This window comes from Haliotis rubra, unplaced genomic scaffold, assembly GCF_003918875.1.
Source record: "Haliotis rubra isolate DU_JTF1 unplaced genomic scaffold, ASM391887v1 Scf341, whole genome shotgun sequence".
In the NCBI taxonomy this organism is placed as follows: Eukaryota; Metazoa; Mollusca; class Gastropoda; order Lepetellida; family Haliotidae; genus Haliotis; species Haliotis rubra.
In genome coordinates, this window is record NW_025767015.1 from 346,163 (window position 1) to 360,433 (window position 14,271).

A 14,271-nucleotide genomic window follows, 5' to 3' on the forward strand; every position below is an offset into this window, starting at 1 on the left:
TTACAACACCATGTAGTTATACACCATTGATTCACGACTAAAGTGATGTGGACCCACTGATGGACTTCTGTATTTGAAGACACAGTTATCCTTTTTTCAACAGCCCAGGATACATGATGGAGACCAAGATCTCGGAACCTCTTGGCAACAAAGGTCTTGAGAGAACCCCCAGCGATATACATCCATCCTGGCTGTTGAAAAGGGATAACTGTGTCTTCAAATACAGAAGTCCATCAGTGGGTCCACAACACTTTATTGATGATTCAATGTGTATAATTACATGATGTTATAACAAGGGCTAGGCGGCATTGGGGAGGTAATGGTCAGCCAACCTACCTAGCCGCTGTCTCAGGGTCAAGTCCCGACTAACACAAAGCATTCTCAATTTATCCCTAAGGGTCGAATCCTGATCAGACTGTCACGTGTCACATTTACAACAGATGTGCGAACAGCCTGCAGTATCCCGCACCTCATCCACAATGTCATGCTTCAGTGGCCAACCGGCCTTTGTCTAACTTTGATTAGGCAGCTAATGACTCTATGATGGTGGCCATGATGACAATGGTCAAGATGTGTTGATTTCATTTCTATTGACAGCATTGCCATTACTTAGAGAGCTATTCAATTTACATAACTCAGGGAATATTATAAATATCCCTGATAAACCCTGTTCCAAAATGACTACGACACATGTGATGGCTCCACGAAGTCAAAACTACCCTCTAGGGCTGGAGAGATCATCCGAATAAATAGGTGAGGTGAGGTGAAATTGGGTTTAATGTGCTTGAGAATATTTCGCTCATATGACGACGTGCATGCATGTGTATGTGTATGTGTGACTGCTTGTACTAGCCCAGACTTAAGCTGGTTTAATAGTGCTAGCCCACTGAGATACCAGGCCACAGTGAAGCATGAATACCCCACTCAGACACATTATACTGACTCCGAGCCGACCAGTCCTTGTTATACCCATTAATGCCGAGCGCGCCAGGCAGGGACCAACAAGTACCATATTTTAACGTCTTTTGGTATGACGCGGCTGGGGATCGAACCTGCGACCTTCCTCTCTCCGGGCGGACAATAAATAGGAGAAGGCGGAGGGGTTCGGCGAACCGAACAGAGGAAGTCGGAGAGTTCGAAGGTATAATCTTGGGTCATGCTGCAGTAGAAGACTCTGCCTGTATCTGACTAAAGGCAGAAGCCATAGCCTGAACTATTAAGTCAAAGTCCAGTGGTGAATGTGGTGAAGTATCCTGCAAGTGATCCTATGAAATGGGAAGAATCAGATGCAACGAAGTCTGAGCCTGTGTCGAAGGAAACCATCCCATGGAGTAGTAGATGTAGGAGGGAGCGTTGACGTTCGCTGGACAGGTAGAGTTCGCCGAATAGGTGGGGATCGCCAAATGTGTCAGGTTCGTCACATATGCTGGGTTCGTCGAATGTGTAGGGTTCGTCGAATGTTGAAGGTGCACTGAATGTAGCAGGTTTGTCGCAGGAACGTTCACCAAATGTGGAGGTTTCGGCGCAGGTGGTCTGATCGAATGTTGAGCAGCCACAAGGGGTACGTTCGTCGAGGTTGATCATTAGCCGCAAGTAGGAAGTTCGCCGAAGGTGGAACATTCGTCACATGTATAAAGTTAGCAGATCCCACAGGGTTCGCGGCAACATCCAGGTTCATCAAACCTAAAGGTCGATGAAGCGAAGCTGAAGGTGTATATTGAAGATCAGTAGAAGGATAATTCGTCGAAGGTGTTATGATGGTAGGATCCTGAAGATTCGGTGAATGTAACACAGAAATACGTCTGGAGATGTCCGATGAAGTTAAGCTAGAGATCGCCATATCTGGAAGAGTCGTTGGTTCAGTACGATCTGGCAATTACTGGACAAAAACCACCTGGAATGCAACAGTCGGCCTAACGTCTGACATGGTAGTACCTCCTGACGGACAGAATAAATGGCAAAGATTCTCGCTCAAATACGAGTCTGATGGAGCATCAAGAAAGTCTTCAATCCAAGCTCATGAACCTACACAATCTATGCAACACGGATGAGGGTCAGATTTAGACAAAACCTTCTTGTATTGAGGGCAGCTCTTCCTCTTTCTTGATGAGGTATTATCCTTTCCGATTGAAGAAGTATTCAAGAATATTCATTTCAAGTTTATAGCACGTCTGCTCAACAGCCTGACAAGAAAGAGAATGATCAGACTGGGGTGTCACATGGTCAGCCAGAAGGCATGCTGCATGCTTCACAGAGGCTGAGAATGTCCAGGATCCGGAGTAGAGGAGCATGTTTGGGCGAATGGTACAAGAGAAGCTGAAAACTTAGTTTACAGTTCGTTTACACTCAGCTGTCAATCATGAGAGAGATACAGTACACACCGTGAGATAGGACAAGTTTTACTTATCATTATTCCAGCTGTATAGCAGCGGTCTGTAAATAATTGAGTCTGGACCAGACAATCTAGTGATCAAAAGCATGAGCATCAATCTACGCAATTGGGATACAATGACATGTATCAACTAATATAAGCCTGACCACCTAATCCCGTTGGTCGCCTCCTACGACAAGCATGCATTACTGAAGATCAATTCTAACCTGGATCTTTACTAATATTATATTCATTATTAATAATACGGTGAGTAGAGAGGATTATATACTTCATTGACTAAAACATGTTGAAGCAAAAAACACTAGAAAGGATTATAAACTTCAAAAGACACAAAGTATGTGAAGAAGTGCTTCGAATAACGAAGTGCGTGGAAAGGACAATAAACTATAATAGTAGGGGTGGGCGATAATACCGGTTGACCGGTATATTGTAATTCGAACTTCACAATACGATAGATTGCGGTACACTTTTCACGAACTGGTTCACTCGATACGATCAGCAATTTCCGTGACAATGATCACATACCAATAACATTTGCATTTCCTTCATATTATGATACACTAATAGTTTTGAGAATGTTTATCTGTCAAACACATCTGAGTCCGAACAGTGGCCATTGGCATTGTTTCAAAAGAAAGGAAAACAGTAACTGCATTACCTTAGTTAACCCATTCAACGCCGAAAGGCCGGTAAACCGGCCAAGACCTCACAAGTCTCCAGACACCGGTAAACCAGCCAAGCAGTAGGGACATCAAAATGATATATAATTTTAAGAAAGTGCCTAACATATGATTAATTTATTAAATCTATCACTTTTCACAATGTCTGAAAACACTTATTACATTTCAAATGAACATATATTAGATTCTCGGACACATGATTCGGCAACGGGTCCACATCAAACTTGTCAAAGAGCAAAGTAACGATGTTTCGAGGAAACAATTAAACACATTGACTAAACTAAAGAAGAAAGTCAACAACAGAATTCATAAAAGTTGTCGAACGTACATTATAACTTACTATTTCCATCTTTTTGTGTGCGATCATATAATGTATGTCAGGTGACATCTCGGCTTTCATCGCCTTGAACTTCACTCTCGAACACGATGCTTAATGCTAAAATATATGCTTGAAGCATTTTTGTCACAGGTCATAACCTAGCACGATACGTCCATTAAGTTCCATAATATACGTAAAGGTCGTGATTTTGTGGGTATCACGTTCAGAATAGCATGATTTTACCGAAAACTTTCGTCTGAATCTAAATGTTTTAGTTTACAAGGACCGAATTGCTGTAATATGATTGGTTGCCTCAGGGCATGTGCATGATTTTGACCAATCACAATGCTTATATCAGTCTGTGGTGAAAAAGCGTCATTAGAAACCAATATTTATCCAATAAACTGAAAAACGGAAGTATTTCCCTCTGTTGCAGCATGTTACCTTGATAAACGACCATACATATTATTTCAGAAATCTTTTTAAGATAATTTTCAGATTACGTAAAAGTGAAAATATAAAAGAAAACGGTAAGGAGATATTATGACATGTTACAAAGGGAAAAAATCACCACATTTTCGCTTCCTTCGTAGTTTGGGGCGGTGGGGTAGCCTAATGGTTAAAGCGTTGGCTCATCGCACCGAAGACCCAGGTTCAAATCCCCACATGGGTACAATGTGTGAAGCCCATTTCTGGTGTCCCCGCCGTGATGTTGCTAGAATATTGCTAAAAGCGGCGTAAAACTAAACTCAGTCAGTCAGTCAGTCCTTCGTAGTTTATCTGTACATTATAATGTGTAAGCTTCATTTTCATCTAAAATTAACTTATTTAAATTGTAGTTGTATTATTTGAATACTTTGATAAATATTAACTTTCATATTTATAAATATAGTAGGATTAGACCTTTCAAATGATGCATGACATGTAGTTGCTATAACGTTTTACAAGCTGATATTTTCCTTGATGAACATAGGCTTCATCTATGACTTCTGGGAACTCGGTGTCATGGCAGTAAAAGTCTCTGGTTGACTGGTGTTGAAAGAGCTAAACCATGTGTTACACTTTCACAATATATTGCAATACATATTGCAATACGCAATACCCAACCCTATTTAATAGGTACAATAAGAATATGAAAAACTCAATTTTAATCATGTATCTTTTAATATACATAATACAGGGAGTAGAAATGATTATATACTTCACTGACTAAACAAAGTAATTGATAAACTAAACTGTTCATCTAAAGTATCAAACTAAGATAAGTCCACCATTCCATTTTCTAATTACATTTAAAACAGGGCCCCTATTCTCGAAAGGATCATCGCCCTAGGATGTCTTAACTTTGATCCTAGGGTCTAGGATAGGTGTCCTACCTTATTCTCAAAAAATATCCTAGCGCTAGGATATCCTCACTCAGGACAAATACTAGTTTAGGTTCTGACTTGTCCTAAGTCTATCTTTGTGGAAATCAACATGGTGTGGTACTTGTTTGTTCACCAATTTTGAAGTTGTCAAACAAATAACTCACCTAAATTACATTTGAATTTACAACAACACACAGTTTTGATGAGTTAAGAAGATTTTTTTCAGTTTATATTGTCAATCTATTGGTAATGACTAGACATACTTGTTGCAATACACATATTCTTTAGATCTACAAAAGAGATTGGTTCAATTCTTACCTTTCCCTTTTTATTCACAACATTGCTCTTTTCTGTCACATTGCTGTGAAATGTCAATGTCAAGACGAACTTGATAAGGGAAGTAACTCCTGTATTTTTAATAGGTGAATTTTCACTTTGTGAGATGACACATAATGGGAGTTCAAGTCATGATTTTTGTAACAAACAAATAAAATGAAAATATTGTTTGCTCATACCTTATTGCTGTTTTGGCAGACTTTCAAATTCTAAAGAAAAATGTTACCTCCTCATTGAATAAATGAATTTTCGAAAACTTCATTAACTATCATAAAGTAATGATAATATTGAATATATAAACTTATAAGAATATTATTATTCTTTTTTCTGGAAATATGGTAATTCGAACAAAAAGATATTACACAATCGCATTACATATTTTAAATCTATTCGAGTACGAGTTCACTCTAGTTTTCTGGATACAAGATATGAATTTTAATTATAACTATAATTAATCATAATTTCTTCTAGATCTAATAAGTCCATCAAAAGCTGAATTTCACTTTGCTTTCAAGCTTTTACTTTGATTTCTAGTCTTTCCATTTATCTTGTAAACAAGATTGTAGTTGCCCTTATACATTTGTTTTTCATGCAATGAATCATGGGTAGGACATGGGGAACATTCCTCAGTTATCTCCCTTTACAGCTTCGCCAATAGATGGCGCCAATCACTACGGTCCTAAGTGTACTTCCGGCATAATGATGGCGTTCAAAGTTTGTTGCACGGTCGATTTCAAATGCGCAGCAATATTACGATGCCTGAAACGTGCTGCCGTGCCTCGGGATGCTGCAATAGAGGTTCGACGTGTCCGAGAGGTCAAAACTTGCTGAAGTGGTGGTTGACTATCATTCGAAGTAGCGACGAATGAAACAAAAGCATGACGAGGTAGCCGTCAGCTCTCGCTGGTCTCACTCTCAGTGTTGTGTGCCATTTCCACTTCTTACAGAGCGATTTCGTTACTGTAACTAATTATGGTAAGTACCACGTATTTTGTATCTTTTACAGTTTGAAGAAAACGTTGTTATTGTTATTCTCCTTGCCAAATTTAGTTAACGTGCATGCCAACCGAAATTACGAGCAGGGGTTTTGAATCGATTCAGGGAAAAAGAATGTGTTGCTTAAGAGGGACACATGCTGTACAAAACTTTTCACGCGAAACATTAGGGGCCTCTCACTGTAGTAATCATCAAAACGTACAGTACACAATCTTTTCGCTTTACAAAGGGTGCAGCCCAAGGCGTCACCATCTGTAGAATGCCACTGATGTTATCGTCTGAAATCGGCACCCCAGTGAAGATTAGCTATAAACATGATAAAACAGTTTCTGTAGTAGTTAGGCTTTATTCATTGTTAACATTGTTTCAAAATTTTCCACCGTACTTGAACACAGCTATTGCATTCTAATTTCAGGTTAATCTATTGAATATATTTTCAACTATATTTCAATTATATCTTAGCAAAGCATTCATCACTTGATATGGCCTGTTGATTTTACCTGCTTGTCTTCTCTCATACAACACCTGGTCATGCATCTTAAATACAGTTGTCAGTTTGACATTGAGTTACATTGAGTAATTTACTTAAAATTCTAATGTATGTGATATTTTCACATATGCTTATATCTCCTGATGACAGGTAGGTAGAGTAGGCAAGTAAATTGGAACAGACCCCAATTTATTATTTTCAATGTTTTAAGGTAATTGGCATTTCACAAGTAAATTTTCATGTGAACCTGTGGGTTAACTTTCATTTGCTTCTTGCTTTTAAAAAGCAAGTTAGCATCATTATATACATGTTTGCAAAGTTGTTTATGTTTGACAATAACACCTTTGCTCCCTTCATTGTTGAATTAAAGTTTACCAAGAATGCTAATACACAATTGACTTTTTCCCTTTAATGCATCATATTACATCTCCCTACAGGTGCCTGTTGTCCACAAAGATGAGGCCCAGGTGATTCCAGAATACACATGCTACAGGTTAGTGTTTGTTTACTTTTGGTATGAATTTGTCTGAATAATGTCTGGTGTACTTGTTGAACACACTTCTTTGTATCAAAAAAAAAATTAACGAGGAGAGTTACTTGCTTGATAACGGTGTTAGTAGCTACACCACAATGTCGCTCATATTATATTAAAGAAGTTGTATATCCATAGAACTCTCCTTGTTGTTCATCACACCAACTTCTAAATGCCACTCAGAGAAGGAAAAAATGTCAGCATATTTAAATTATGCTTCTCCATAGTTGAAACATTTGTTAAGAATAATGTTTTCCACCTTTGACCTATCGGAATGAATATGTTCATTATGTGACATGTCTTTCTCTACAATAGTAACTTAAATCTGATAATGATACATTTTCTCATAACTGGCAGTCATGAGATAATATTACCCTGTATCAGTTTGGATAGTAATACTCCACTGATGTTTTCCAGGATGAACACGTCTGAGGCAACAGAGAGAAACAGATGTTGTATGACCAATTCTTTCCCTGGACTGTATCAGCTGACCCACTAAATGCTGGTGGATACTTGTGATGTTGAATGTAACATCAGTGAGGTCGCTGGGGAGGAAACAATCACCCATGATGATTTTGATGGCAAGAATATTGAGCCAAACATTTTCTCTCCAGACTGGGCACAGGCCAAATATGAAAGTAACTGTATATCAACACAGAGACAAACATGCAGTGCTTCCAGTACTAACTATTATGCTTAGTGCTGCAGCAATTTTCATTTACACAGGACTGTCAAAATATTCAGACTTCACTGTTGTACTTCCATTTTTGGTGCATATGCATGTCACCTAAATTATCTGTACAGCAATATTGACAGTATGATTGTCAGTGTGGAAAACATCAACATGCATCTGATGTAAGTGTTAATCAAGGTTCTTCAAAGGAGACCATCATTTTTTACTGTATGTATGTCTATATTTATGAATGTCCATACATGCAGAATATAATATGTTGAACAATAAAAACTGAAATGACAACCCAGACTTTGTTGATTTTTGTCTGATGATAATTGACACATGAGAATAATCGTAAGTATTGTAGAATCTCAATTGTACCATTTAGACTACCATTCAAAAGCTAAATTATTCCTTGTTTCAGTATTTCAAATACACACTGTGTTCACTGACACTGTGAGTCCATTATAATTGTGATGAGCCTTGATGTAATTTGCAAACCCTTCACACATGCTGGAATAACAAATGTGAAATATTTGTAATCAAATTTAAAAGGCTCCCACCTTAAAAGACAATGAACCCGATACCCCCTTGCTTCTGGCATCAGATAGTTCAGACCTCCAGTAATGGTTCAATGTGTTTATAATATTTCAGTAATTCACTCATGCTTAGTTACATTATTTGACAACACCTGAAACACAATTTCAAATAATATTCTTGTGTTTTCAAAATGTGATCTATCATTTAGATACTGGTTATTTGTGTTGAGAAGAGACAGCCTTTAAAAATGGTACAGATTGGGGTGGGGTCCCAAATGATACTTAGAAATATATTGTGCAAGCAATATGCCAATTTACTGTACATTTTGGGGATTGAATAATGGCCTAAATATATTTTGGGGATGTGGGGTGTGAGGTGATGATGAATTTAAGGGGATCACCTATTTTGTTCTGGAAAGGTAGAGGTCATCAATTTTGTACACATGTACTAGGGGGGTGAGCAAATTTGTACATAAAAAAGATTATGCTTAAAATTATGGGGTGGTGGATGGGTTTAATTGATTTTGAATATGACATATGCAAAGGGGGTGTCACTTACTTTGTACATGAATTGTAGAGAGGTCATTCACATTGTACATGCTTCTCCATAAAAATCATCACCAACACCCACCCCATTAATTATGAACGGTCCTTAAATATGTATGTAGAAACTATAAACCGGAAGTTGTGAGCTTATTTATCGTGTGGATGGGTGAAATATATTTTGTTGAACACACTGTCAGCGAGTCGTTAATTCGATGAAAATGATTTATGTTTCAAATCCTTTCGAAAATGATCTGTTGCCATAGCATTTCCTCTTTCCATTGCATCTCAGAGCGTTATAGGCTATGAGAATAGGTTGTTTACGTGAACGAAAACTGAAGCACTTATGTTGTGCGCATAATCAAGTCAGTGCTAACGTTATTTGTCTAATGCTGATTTGAGTGTACACTAATCCTATGTTCTAACAACTATTACGACGCCATTAATGCTCTGTGTAATGTGACATAATGGGGAGTAAATGGTTTGACGAATTTACAAAGCAACTACTCAATAAGAAATTCCGAGAAAGGGCAATATTACAATAACTGCAGTACTGTTCTGTTAACATTATTTTTCTTCCAGACACACTAGTTTTTTTGTTTTTTTGTAAAGTATTTTTATTCACTTTACTTGGTTACATTTGAACAAGATATGTGGGTAGAGTAGAATGGTACAGGTTGCATAATAAAAAGCAGACAGTGTATAATAACATATGGTACTGGGAATATAGATTAACAATTGAGATGCTAGCTAATATTACAGAGAATTGAAAGACTAAAAAGTAAATTACAGGACTGCATCTAGGACATTCCATTTTCTGTAAAAATGTTTCATATTATCGTTTTTCTTCTCGATAAATTTCTCTATCTCGTAGATATCTTTTAATAATGTTCTGTAGATGGTGAAGCTAGGTTTGTGTCCTTTTATATTCATTACGAAAATGTGGCGCTTTGCCAATAGTATCATGTGGTTGAGTAAGTGGTTACTACTGCAACAAAATAGAATATCATGGTTTGACATTTCATACGTTTTACCAAGGACTTGAGTTATAAAATTGTTAAATTCTGACCAGAACATTTTGATGGTTGGACAATCAAGGTATACATGGTAAATATCCTCACTTACTGAACCACATAATATACATAGGTCATTATCTATCAATTTCATTTTTAGTAATTCTCGTTTAGTGTAAATGACCCTATGCAAAAACTTATATTGAAAATCTAAGAGTTTCGTGTCTTTAGTGCATTGTCTATATTGAGAAAATATGGTTTTCCAATTTAACAACTCATTTAGTTCCCCGTTCCATTTGAGACACACATTCGGAATGTCATAATCAGATATAAAATTATCATAGAATATCCTTGAACCTTTACTAGGTTTAGTCAAATCGTTCCAAGGAGAGCACATAGATAACGACGGTATATTAAAATTGTTATTTGTTCGTATAACGTCTTTCCACTGTTTGGGTATACTAAGGAGAACCCGATTAAAGTCAAGTACAGTACCTTTAATACCAAATTTTGCCTTAAGTTCTGCGAATGTTAGAAATGCGTGGTCGTTACAAATATCTTTAATATAAACTATTCCACATTTAATCCAGTTATGAATGATCAAACTTGGCTGGTTACACTGGTGATTTAACCATAGTGGCTGCATGAGTATTTCATTAATGTCGTTATTGTTACATACCGATCTTTTAACATATCTATGCCAGGCATCAAGAGAATCTTTCCAAAATGGATTTTTAATATTATAATGTTTTGTGATGTTGGCTCCTAAAAAAAGGTTTTTTGTAGAGGGAAACCGGCGAGAGCATAGTTCTTAGGTTTTGAAATATATCTCTTCAAACATGAAAGTTTTAAAGAGTCGATAAATGTTTTCACGTCGACCATTCTTAGACCACCTTCTTCGTACCTTCGGACTAAATTAATTCGTTTTATTTTATCAATTTTATCATTCCATATAAATTTGAAGAATAATCTGTTTAAATCAGTAATAAATGTTTTTGGGGGATTAGGGAGAGAAGAGAAGATGTGGACAATCGTGGATAAACCTAAACTTTTAACGACGGTTATTTTCCCTATCAACGTTAAATTGCGTCTTTTCCAATTCAGTAGAATTCTTTTTATATTTTCGAGTCTCTTCTTTGTATTAATTACCCATAGGTTTTCTAAATGAGCATTTAATTTGATTCCCAATACTTCGAAATTCTCATTATGCCAATCCATCTTATAGTCCTGGGATAGGACTATTTTACTACCTGCCATTGAGTCTAGCCATACTACTTTTGTTTTATCAATATTTATTTTCAAACCTGACATCTTGTAAAAGGAAAGCAAAGTTTTCATAGCTTCATTAAGAGAGGTTTCGGAACCGTCCAAAAATAATTCAGTGTCATCTGCATATTGACCAATAACATGTTTGATGTCATTTAAAACAATTCCTTTTATTCTGTGGTTGTCTCTGATCATTATTCCTAGTATTTCTGCTACCAATAAGAATAAATATGGAGATATGGGATCACCCTGTCTACATCCCCTTTCATTATCGAAAAATGTGGACAAATGACCATTCTGTATCATACACGAGGATGCATTAGAAATCAATATGTTAACCCATCTTTGAATGTTACTTCCAAAACCAAACTTGTCTAGGACCATCTTAATGAATAATTTTGACACGGTGTCGAAAGCTTTTTCAAAGTCAATTAAGATTAGTCAACCTTTTATGTTTTGCCTTTTAGTTTCAAACATAATGTCATAAAGAAGTCTAATGTTTTCCGTAATGCATCTTCCTGGAATGAATCCTGTTTGATTTTCGTTTATAAGAAAATTCAAAGTTTTTTTAATCCTGTTTGTTATACAAGTACTTATAACTTTATACAATGCGTTTAGGAGAGAGATAGGTCGCCAATTCTTTAGGTATCTTCTATCCTTACCTGCCTTAGGGATACATGTAATTACTCCTCTATTCATTGTCGTAGTCATAGAATTCTGGCTGAAAGTTACTTTTATATATCGGTGAATCCAAATTTTCAGATTTTTCCAGAAACATTTGAAGAATTCGATAGGGAAGCCATCTAAACCTGGACTTTTGTTATTTTTCATTGATTTAACAGCATGCGAAAGTTCTTCAACACTTATATCGCGCTCTAGTTCATTTGACTGTTCTTTATGTAAAGAAGGAGTAGCAATATGTTCAAATACAGCTTTAATGTCTTCATCTATGTCGCAATTAGATTTATACAGGTTTTCATAGAATCGCTTTTGTTCCACTATTATTTCTCGTCCATCTGCTATTTCTTCACCATTATCACGAATAAGGGAGTTAATAAGTTTGTTTGTATAGTTTCTATTTTCTAAATGGCAAAAATAATTTGTAGGTTTATCCCCATCTTCATACCACTGGATTCTATTTCTAACTTGGATTCCTTTTATTTCTTCTTCTTTTATTTTTTCCAATTCAATTTTACTTTTAGATAAATCAGCAAGAATTGTTTCATTAACGTTTTGGAAGTTACTTCTTATTTCATCTTCTATATGACATATATTCTCCTCTAGTTCTTTATATTTTGCAGTTCTGCTTTTCTTAAGATATGAAGAGTATGAGATGGATTTTCCTCTCAGTTTCATTAAAAATGTCTCTAAAAATAGAGTGTCACTGATAGTCAAACGTAAGTGTTCATCATTAATCTCGTTTAATTCTTCATCTGAATATGTAGGGTCTGCATATTCTCGTTTTGTTTCATTAAGTAAGTCAATTACTAGTGTTATATAATCCTCTCGTCTCAATAATGATGTGTTAAACTTCCAATAGCCGCTTCCCCTTTCCTTATTTTTTTGTGTTGATAAAGATAACTTTACAGCAGAATGGTCACTTGTATAACCAGGTATGATGGATATATTACTATTTATGTTAAAGAGGTCTTCGGTTACCAAGAAGAAATCTAATCTGGCTTGTTGGCAAGGATTTTTTTTCCACCATGTATACTTTTTTTAGGGTTTAACTCTCTCCATGCGTCTATTAAGTTTAAATTGCCTATTTGGTCCAAGACAGTCTTACGAGCCTGTGGGTTATTAATGTGTTTATAGTTTTCAAGGTCTATGGAGGGGTCTAAGACAAGATTCCAATCTCCACATACTGCAATTGAATCGTTACCCATATCTACAATCTTATCAAATAAAGATATATAAAAGGAAGGACTATCAGAGTTTGGTCCATATACATTTGTAAGGGTTAATCTTATGTAGTCAACAGTTATATCTAAAATTATGTAATTTCCATTTTCGTCTTTAGAAACATTGTGTATTTCATATTCAAAATTATTATTTAGAAGAATGGCAACACCTCTTGAGTTTGACTTATATGGAGCAATGACACATTCTAAACCCCATTCATTTCTCATTGTGTTCTCATACTCTGCAGAAATATGTATGTCTTGTAAACATATGATTGAGAATTTCTTTTTTCTATATAAATTCATGACTTCTTTACGTTTACCTTAGACACGCTAGTTCTTCGTGCTTTGACAACAGTCGTCAGTCGGGACAACTTCCAGCTTTCGTAATTCGTAATATAAGAATCACAGGGCTTGGCCGATAGGCAGGCCTATATGCCAGTATCAGAGTGACAGCTGCTGTTGGACTGTAACTACCGCAGCGCTCCAAGCGGGCAAGGGGGCGCAACTCCAGGAATGTTCCCCATTTATTTTTTTCAAGAATTTAGTGATAGAACACCAGCTTATGTTTCTATCTGAACCCTTCACTTTATGCTAGCTGATTAGAAAGTTGAGCTGCTATGAAAATGCAGAATCATATTCACTGCTGCTTGACATGCCTCCAATGTTACTATGGTTATCCAGAAGTCATCAATGTAAGTTGCCAATGTATTGATGCCCTACTGGTATAACATTCCAATAGAAACATGCATCAGGCTATTGAATATGTATGGCCTGAGGTGAGCTCTGAAAGTCAGCTTTGTGTCAATGATGTAAATTGGTTCTTTGTAAACTTTAAATATCTTCTTCATACGAGTGAATCTTATATCATCTGGATGAATTGCAACACTGCTTCCTCCCATGTCTGCTAAGAAAAGAACTGCAAAGTATTATATTAATTTAAGTCTTTCACAGATAGCCCCGAGGGATGACTGAAATCATAAATCAGGCTAATATTAAAATGACTTTCGTATAGTACACAATGCATAGTTGCCCTCCAATAATTCTCCCCCAAAATGCACTTTTGCCTTGTTGTTGAACTTTGCACTTGTGTGGAGACAGTGTTTTCAACCTCAATGCTCACACAATTCTGGGGCAGACTATCCATTCATGGTCTCCTTCTCCCCTCAGCAAATATTTCAAATTGTCTATGCACACCCACAGAAGGCTAGGTGGGGATGAATC

At 36.5% G+C, this 14,271-nt stretch overlaps 1 protein-coding gene and 1 long non-coding RNA gene across 2 annotated transcripts in view; one reads left to right on the top strand and one right to left on the bottom strand.

The window, feature by feature from the left end:
* Positions 1-14,271, bottom strand: part of LOC124284672 (ras-specific guanine nucleotide-releasing factor 1-like) — a 1,084,942-nt gene that overhangs the window by 306,470 nt on the left and 764,201 nt on the right. The gene's annotated exons all lie outside the window — the stretch shown is intronic.
* LOC124284673 lies at positions 5,716-7,655 on the top strand. The gene is made up of 3 exons (XR_006900615.1): positions 5,716-6,069; positions 7,018-7,073; positions 7,530-7,655. It is a non-coding gene; the product is annotated as an uncharacterized LOC124284673 (long non-coding RNA).